This window comes from Crotalus tigris, unplaced genomic scaffold (genome assembly GCF_016545835.1).
Source record: "Crotalus tigris isolate CLP2741 ecotype Arizona unplaced genomic scaffold, ASM1654583v1 scf7180000018829.1913635, whole genome shotgun sequence".
Taxonomy (NCBI): domain Eukaryota; kingdom Metazoa; phylum Chordata; class Lepidosauria; order Squamata; family Viperidae; genus Crotalus; species Crotalus tigris.
The window spans coordinates 1,263,085-1,272,398 of NW_024097219.1; positions in this window are offsets into that span (position 1 = coordinate 1,263,085).

A 9,314-nucleotide genomic window follows, 5' to 3' on the forward strand; every position below is an offset into this window, starting at 1 on the left:
AACTAGTCCGCCCCCCCCCCTTCCAGGCCAAACAGCCACCCTAGTGTCTCCCTAGTGATTGGTCAAAGCCCATCAAATATCAAAAGGAGTCCCTTTCTCTGCTTACAATTCCAGAAGATCTAACATACCAAGAAGTAGAACAAAGGTATTTTGAGGAAACATTAAAATGTATATTCCTTCTGGTTGTATCCCCTTTCTCCTGTTAAATATCCTACTTTCTATGCTTCCCTTCCACCACTGAACTATGGCAGAAAACACAGGATCACCCCCAGGAGGTAACTGCAGCTGTCTCTCTTCTTCCTCCCTAGCCCCCCCACCCCCCCAAGCCATCTACTGGGTTTAAAGTTTCACAAGAGATCTTGAGAAGGAATTGTAGCCCCTGCCATCCCACTGGGGATAGGGTTTCAGCGGGCCATTTTCCCCAGTGTTGCTTCCTCTATTCCCAGCTGTAGCCCATTCCAATCCAGCTGGGTGAAGGGATGAGAAATAAGGCCTCTTATCCCCCTCCTCCCCTGCCCAAGTTGTTTGTGCTTCTGCATTTCCTTTTTCTGAAAAGTAATTTATAGCAATGACACGGGGCAAGTGGTTATATACTACAGTCAGTGTGGTGGGCAGCTGGAGAGAATTTTTTTTATCTTACGCTGAACAAGAGTTTTCCAAGGACTGAAGAGATGCTACAACAGGTGCAACAGACATGAGTTGTTGCTAATCCTTTTGGTTCCCTCTGTTATCGGCTTAAAACTCAGTCCTGCACGTACATCAGTATAGACCACTTGCACTATTAAGATAATATAACCTAGTCGTCTCTTATTAGCAGCTTCCAGAGCCACATTAATCTACAAATTTTTTAGCCCATTCATTCATATTATGGATGTTTTAGCTTATTCTATTTCATTTTCCAAAAGCACAACATTGCAAACCCAATTTTTATCAATAGATCAGAGGGCAGCATGGAAGTCTGCATAACAAACACTCCTTCGTATATGATTGCAATATCATTATATACAGACGTCTGTGAATGTTTACATTTATTAGGAAAATGCTTGTTCTGTTGTAATGTTTTTTTTCTATAGGACACAGGATTTTGTAAGAAATATCCAGCCAGATTTCTATGACATCCCTCTGCCCCCTAGTCATTTCTATACAATGGTCCGATCATTTACTTTTGCCCAGTTTTAAAATCAGAAAAATTCTCAGTATTATGATCAGAATAAATGAAGTACTTTTGTAATTGACTGTGCTTCTGTCATTCCAGTTGCAACATTTCATACAAGTAAAATTGAATTGCTTAGTTTATTCTGGGGGAAATATTGGGGATTTTTTTCTGATGGCTGAACTGGTTATAGCGGTCCAGTTGCTGGCCTTTAATTTACTCCTATGGATAATATTTTCTCACAGAAACATCCCTGTTTATATAATCATAATCTCAGGGGTTTGTGGTGTTTTTGTTTGTTTTGCTTTTGGATCAATGTTGACTCCTAGCAACTGCCTGAATAAGTCCCTGCAGTTTTTTTAGCAAGATTTTTGAAAGTGGTTTACCATCGCCTTCTTCCTATGGCTGAGACAGAACGACTGAGCAAAAATCAGCCAGCTGCTTTTGCTTAAGACAGAACCAGAATTCAGTTTCCTGAATTATCCAAATCTTTGCTTTGCTTGTCCATTTGTAGCAGCAGCATGAATACTTAGCACCCATCAATAACCAATGGTCCAGAATACTAGAATGGATTTATTGAACTCTATATGACCAAGACAGCTGGTACCTAAAAAAAAGTGTCCCATTTCCCCTATGATCAGGCAATCTTTGAATAGGACCGAAAAATCATTATAGTATTTAGTAAAAATGGTATTTTACAAGATCATTCTGCCCATACAGATCTACAGTGAGTGATTAGCTTGCTCAACTTGAGGTTCCTCAAGAGTAGCCAAGAAAAAAAAATATCATGGTTTGGGACAGTTTAATGAACAGCAAGATTAGAATTGGAATAGCTAATGCTGGAGGGTATTCAGGTCTCCTTTAAGTGTTTCCAGACAGCTATTGAGAGTTAAAATGAGACCACACTAAAGCAGTATCACACCTGCCTTGTGCTGCAGAGATTTGGCACTTTTCTAAATCATTGTGGTTAGCAATAGGGCTTGAACAGAGGATGACCCAAATGTCAAGTATTGCTGTTCCTGTGATTTTTCTCAATATGGATCATACTAGCTTCTACCATTACTTGGAGGCCTTTTCTTCAGATGTCAACAGCTCTTACATAGGTTTTTTTTTCTGCCAAAGCATTGTAATTAATCTATAATATAATTGACAGAGTTTCTGAAAGATGAGCTTTCTTCCTTGCTTTCTTGGGAGAAGAGGCCTGAAAACGTATGTAGAGAAGCAAGTCTAGCATCCTTTGCTTGATCCATGCCAATCCTGTTTAAACCACAAAGCCATTCCAAAGGCTAACTGGGACTCAAAAGATTGTGGTAGGTTGTCAACTGCCAGCAAGCAGCGGGTGTTTCAGATGATACAAGGGCTTTGGTTTGGGGCCAATACTTAAAATTGGCAGTTGAATGCTAAATCAGGACCACAATATATTGATGGGTTTCCTTGGCTAAAAGCCTGGGAATCATTGGCATTGGAAGACATTATTATTGGAAGGGATGGAACTTAAAATAGAATGACACAGAATCATTAAGGATGTGGGCATAAACAAAGCTGAGTCATAGAACCCACACATTTATACCACCCACCAGGAATTTTGAACCTGTGTGGCTGGGTGGTATCCAGGTCGAGTGTTGCCAACAGGTTACAGTACTCAAAACAAGATATAGCAATAGGCTAGGTACTTGTATCATGTTGTCAGTCAGTCACATGATACAAATTACCAATTGGAAAATCTCCCTGTAGGTGAGCAAAGGCTAATAGGCTCCTACACAAACATTCCACATTTGTTTTTTCCCCACTTAGTTATAGACCCATGCATCCAGCTGTAAAGAGCTTACATCTTTCAAGTATATTAAATGTTCTTACACTTCAGTCCTTTATTATGTGCTTTGTTCGTATACAGTATTTGATGGTTATAACTTGTGGCTGAGAAAGACAGAACCTCCAGCTTCACTAATAATTTAATATTTGTTATTCTTTAGCAGAATCCTTTCCAGAATCTGCTTATTCCAAGCTCCACCATAAAGATTCTGATTGGGTGTAAGCCTTTTGTTGCATTGATGCTGCAAAAAGCTACTGCATGCATGTATCAATTCCTCCTGCATCTCTGCAGTTTCAGTGGCAGAAGGGAAATACAATGCAACTTAGTAATTCCTATTGAGTCCCTGTGTTGGAAAACAAAGTACACAACAGATTTCTGGATTCTAGAGTTTTGCCAATGATACTGAAGGTGACTCTACTACTATCAGCATTTTACAGTTAATGTCTATAAAGCTTTGTAAATACCTACCAGGATATAACTGTGCCTGATTTCAGATTCCCACAAAAATACTAACCCAGCGGGCAGACTAGTATATAGAAGGCAGAAAGGAACCGCTCGGAGCATCTGTACCTGTAGGGCCATTCTGACCTAGGAATGGGCCCATAATATGAGTCCTTGTGGATTAAAAAGTATGGACTCAAAAATCCTTCCCCTGCTGCCTCTTATAAGCAAATAGACCACCAGCAGGTGTGAATCCTACCCTGCTCCAGAAGTCTTAGTGGCCCACTGAAAAAGGCCAGCTGCCTGCTAATGTGCCAGAACCAATGAATTCATCACAGCTAGTGAATGAGCCCATTGAGCAGAACTGGAGACCCTGTTTGTCAGTATGGGCTTTCTTGATCCACACTGAACAGCTTGCTCAAACTCAGGCACTCAGGACTGTAGGAAGGGAGTTGGGGCTTTCTGCCTCATTTCTGTATAAATAAACTAATGTATGAAGAGGAAAGAGGCAATGGGGAAGGAGGCAGCTTGGTATGCATTTTACTCCTCACTTCATCTTTGCAGAAAATCCCATCCTAGTCCCAGGGCTATTCACCTAGTCCCATATCTCCTTCCCTGGTGCCACAAAATATCAGTACCCCCCATGCCTTTGGTCTCTTTGCTGTAATGGTGTCTTGTCCAGCCTTGCGTGGATCCAGATGAATATATGATCTCTATTTCAGGGAAGGATGTGGTTTCAGAAGCTTGTTCCTCTCACCCTGTTAGTTTGTGTTATTGCTTTTTTTCCCCTGTCTCCCCCATCCCTCACATTCCCTTTCTCTCTGTCTTGCCAAAACTCCTCGAAAACAGCGCCACAGTCAATTACAGAGGCAAGGAGGAGTTCATTAATATTGAACACAAGCTCTGAGCCAGGTGGAGAAAGACAAGAAGGAGATTGTATGTGAGAAACTTGTAGGCCACCTAAATTGAGCAACTGGACTTGTATGTTTACACTTCTCCATTCACCCACTTAGCCCTCACAGCCAGGCCTTTCAAGAACTGTATTGACGAAAGAGCTCCACTGAAGATGATGGAGCCATTTGGCCCACCCAGGCCCAAGGCAGCCATCTGAGACTGAAATGGAACCTATGTGTTGGTGGGACCCAGAATAGAAGGCAGTTTGTCACCAACCCAGGAATAGAAATATTATCAAAGCTCCTGCCGGCGCCATGAAACCTGCCCCCTGTGCACAGATGTGAAATATTGACTTTGGCAACAGAGATCCTTTACCTTGTCGTGCTTGCAAAAAAGTGAAATGGAACAGAAAGACCAGTGTGGCCCTCTCGGCATGATAAAACAGGACATAAAACTTTAGCATTTGACCCAGAAAAATAGATAAACTTAAGAAAAAGGAAAGCCCAATGACACGATGCTGAAAATGTATTGGCATTTTGAATATTTGTTTCCCCGCAGTATACAAAACAGATGCTCACGTGTTATTCTTATTAAATCAGATTTTTTTTCATCCCTCTCCATTCCTGAACTTCTTAACTGTAAAAACCTAAGGGCTTTTGAAGCATCACCCAACCATTATCAAAGAGATCTGATTCAGTGCCTAAGTGAATGTGAGCCTAATCCAAATATTGAAGCAGTGTAGTAATACCAACTGGCATTAGGTAAAAATTCCATCAGCTTGTTTTTCCGTTAAGGAAGAGGTCCAGTTAGAGAGGACATGTTACTTTAGTCTCTGAGATAGGAAAGAGCTCTTCCTGATCTGAGCACGACAGGACTGGTGCTCACAGAAATGGAGCAGATGGTCCTTCTTTTGAATTCTTGACCCTGAGCCACATCTAGAGCAGAAGAAAGCGAGCCTCAGCTGCTCCAAGCTGGGCATTGAATTAGCTTCCTTGTTCAAAGTACCTTTGCCTTTGTTTCTGCACCAAGGCAACAATTGGTTCTTTTAGAATATTAATGAGGAGTGAAAAGTAATTTCTATAAATAAAAGCAGTACTCACATAAAGAGTAGGGGACAGGGGATGGACTGAGGAGCTAATTACAGAGTAATCAGCATATTGCTTACATTTTAGAGTTTGGTAAATTCAGTGTAAGAAAGAACACAGCTTCGAAGGCTATAGTTGCATGCAGTGCTTTTTTTGTAAAAAAAAAAAAAAGGTGCTAGAACTCACACACGTCATACAACCCGCCTTGCCTACCCTTCAAGGTTCCATCCAAAAAAGATGCCGGAATTCCGTTCAGGGCGTTCTGTGACAAAAAAAGCCCTGGTTGTATGTATGGAAGATATCTCTGCAGAAAAAATGTCCAATTTCTGGAAGCCAGGCACTAAGAGTAAAGGTAGCAGTTACCCTACATCTTTCATCCAGTGATGTTAGTGTAATGTTCAGCTTATTCTGCTATTCTGTCTTGGTTGTAGAATGAGGACCTTCAGTGCCTTGAAAGCTGCTCTCAGAACACTTGCGAAACTCTTGATATTCCACAGATTGTAGTCTAAATATCATTTGATAAGATTTCTGCCTATTCCACTAATACTCTTAGCCAACACTATTCTTATTGAGGGGCCCTTGGGGCTCTCTAAGCTTGGTTGTTTTCTTGTAGAGATTTCATTACCCGAACTAGGTAACATCATCAGTGCTCTGATGTTACCTGGTTTGGGGAATGAAACCTATGCAAGAAAATAACCAAGCCCAGAGAGTACCCCTCATTTCAGCCCTGAACTATAAATTTTCCCCTCTATCAGTACTATTTTTGTTTTTAGAAAATTACAGGCTTCAGTAGAGCTATATAAGTCTAAGACTGGAAAAGTTTGCCAAGTGATTCAGTTCCTTCTTGAAATAGCACGGCCTGCCATTCTGCTACTCCTAAATTCTCCCTAGAAGCAAGGAGCAGAAATAATGCCAGAAGACACCAGGCTGAATCTACAAATGATTAATGACTAGCTGGTATGAATGACTGCTAGAAAAACTCAGCCTCAACACAGCTGGAATTTCTTCCCATGAAACCACTGACTCCAAACAGACCTAACTTGTTACAGTCCGCAAATAATTTACTAGTGAGGGCACAATTATCTCCCAGTGCAAGGTATATTATCTGTTACTCACAACTTGGGAGGCTAATATATCTTCTTGATCTGTCTTGGCTGTGAATAAGTTCTATGGTACAGTAAATATCCATCTCGACTGAGGAAATACAACATGAATTGCTAAATCAATAATTTCATTCATTTACTATATTGGTGCTTTTAAAGCTGTATTACAGTTTTGAGTCATTTTAACAATATGCCCAAAGCTCCAGGTTGAACAGCTAGTGAGGAATCAAGAAGAAAATGATATTTATACAGATAACTAAAAATTGCTTGAATACTTAATACTGCCAAATTTTGAACAGGATCTAATCTATTCTGTTTGTGAATTTTCACAAAAGTGCCCACAGCAGTACACTTTTCGTATTCATTTAAAAGCATAAGACAGGCCACCAAAGTCCAACTTTCTCTACCTCTGTCGTCAAACAAATTCTCTAGGAAGCCTGCAAGAATGAAAAATAGTAGCTCTCCCAAATCCCATTTCTCAGCATCTGCTGCTAAGAGACACGGTACCCTTGATATTGAAGGTATAGTTATCATGACTAGCAGCTGTTGACAACCTTATCCTCTATTATTTTGTATAATCTTCTTTTAAGGTAATCCATAGTGATCCCCATCATTACATCTTATGGAAGCAAATTCTACAAGCAAACTCTATATTATATGTAAAAACTATAGTAGCATTCATTCTCATTATTTCAATATGGGTGCCACTTTTAGACCCCCCCCCCAGGGTTTAAGGCTACAGTTGCTTAGTGAAATACTCTGTATTTTAAGATATATTTCTCACTCACTATAGCTTCTGCATTCCCTCAACGTGTTTCAATAATGTTTCTTTGCAGTAGTTCTCAACCTATGGGGTCTGCGATGTCATCATAGGGGGTTCGGGAAGGCTTGAAAAAATGTTATGATTTAAGTCTTGAGTTAAGTATTGGGGGTCCATGTGGCCATGGTCTGTGGCCACAAAAAGGTATTTAAAGGGGGTCTGTGGTGAAAAAACGTTCGAGGACCACCGGTTTATTGAATAAACCAAAATTGGATGGGCTCATGCAGCTGAGCTATAACTTTGTTTTGGTTGACAAGCTGCATGAACCTAATCTCAATGAGAGATCTCAATGAACCTAATCTCAATGAGCCACCTTATTGTAACTTCAGTTCAACATTGCACTCCTGTGGCTAGCTTATGGATGCCTTAAATGGCCCCATTTCCATTTCCATAATAGGCTTACTTGTGTTAAGGGATGTGGGACTAGTCCGAGCCTGCAAATAGCCCAAGCGTGCAAAGATGAAATGAGGAAAGCCAAGGCTCAAAATGAACTAAGGCTTGTGACCAAAGTCAAAAATAACAAAAAAAGCTCCTTTCAACATGTAAAAAACAAGAAAAAAGTGAAGGAAATGATTGGTCTATTAGTGGGTGGAAGTGGCAAGAAGGTGACAAGCAACAGGGAGAAAGCAGAACTATTTAATTCGGTTTTTGCATCTGTCTTTACACAAAGGGAAAAAACAGATCAACCTATCCAAAATAGTGCCATAAAAAACAAAATAGAAACACAAGTTAAGATAGGCAAGAAAATGGTAAGTGAGCACCTGTCCAGCCTAGATGAGTTCAAATCGCCAGGACCAGATGGATTACACCCCAAGGTTCTCAAAGAACTGGCAGATGTGATATCGGAACCACTGAACTATATTTTTCAAAGATCCTGGAACACAGGGGAACTACCAGAGGACTGGAAAAGAGCTGATGTAGTTCCCATCCTCAAAAAAGGAAAAAAAGTGGATCCAGGAAATTACAGACCTATCAGCCTGACCTCAATACCTGGGAAGATCCTGGAAAAGATAATCAAACAACGAATCAACGAACACTTAGAGGTAAACAAAGTCATTACTAAAAGCCAACATGGGTTTGTCAAAAACAGATCATGCCAGACAAATCTTATTGCATTCTTTGACCAAGTGACAAAATTAGTGGATCAGAGGAATGCTGTAGACATAATTTACTTGGACTTCAGTAAGGCATTTGATAAAGTAGATCACAACCTACTACTTGATAAGATAGAAAAATGTGGGGTAGACAGAATCACCACCAGATGCATCCGTAGCTGGCTGACCGGCCGTACTCAGCATATGGTTCTCAACGGAACTGCATCTATATGGAGGAAAGTGTGTAGTGGGGTGCCCCAGGGCTCTGTTCTGGGCCCAGTGCTCTTCAACATCTTCATCAATGATTTGGTTGAGGGGATAGATGGGGAATTCATCAAATTTGCAGATGACACCAAGCTGGCAGGAATAGCCAACACTCCAGCAGACAGGCCTAAGATACAGAAGGATCTGGACAGACTTGAGCATTGGGCACTAACTAACAAAATGAAATTCAATGGTGAAAAAAGCAAGGCTCTACATTTAAGCAAGAAAAACCAAATGCACAAGTACAGCATAGGTGGCACCAATGCTCAATAGTAGTAACTGTGAGAGGGACCTCGGAGTCCTAGTAGACAATCACCTAAATATGAGCCAGCAATGTGCTGCAGCTGCCAAAAAGGCCAACACAGTGCTAGGCTGCATTAACAGAGGGATAGAATCAAGATCACGTGAAGTATTAATACCACTCTTCAATGCCTTGGTAAGGCCACACTTGGAATACTGCATCCAGTTTTGGTCACCACGATGTAAAAAAGATGTTGAGACTCTAGAAAGAGTACAGAGAAGAGCAACAAAGATGATTAGGGGACTGGAGGCTAAAACATATAAGGAACGGTTGCTAGAATTGGGTATGTCTAGTTTAACGAAGAGAAGGACAAGGGGGGACATGATAGCAGTATTCCAATATCTCA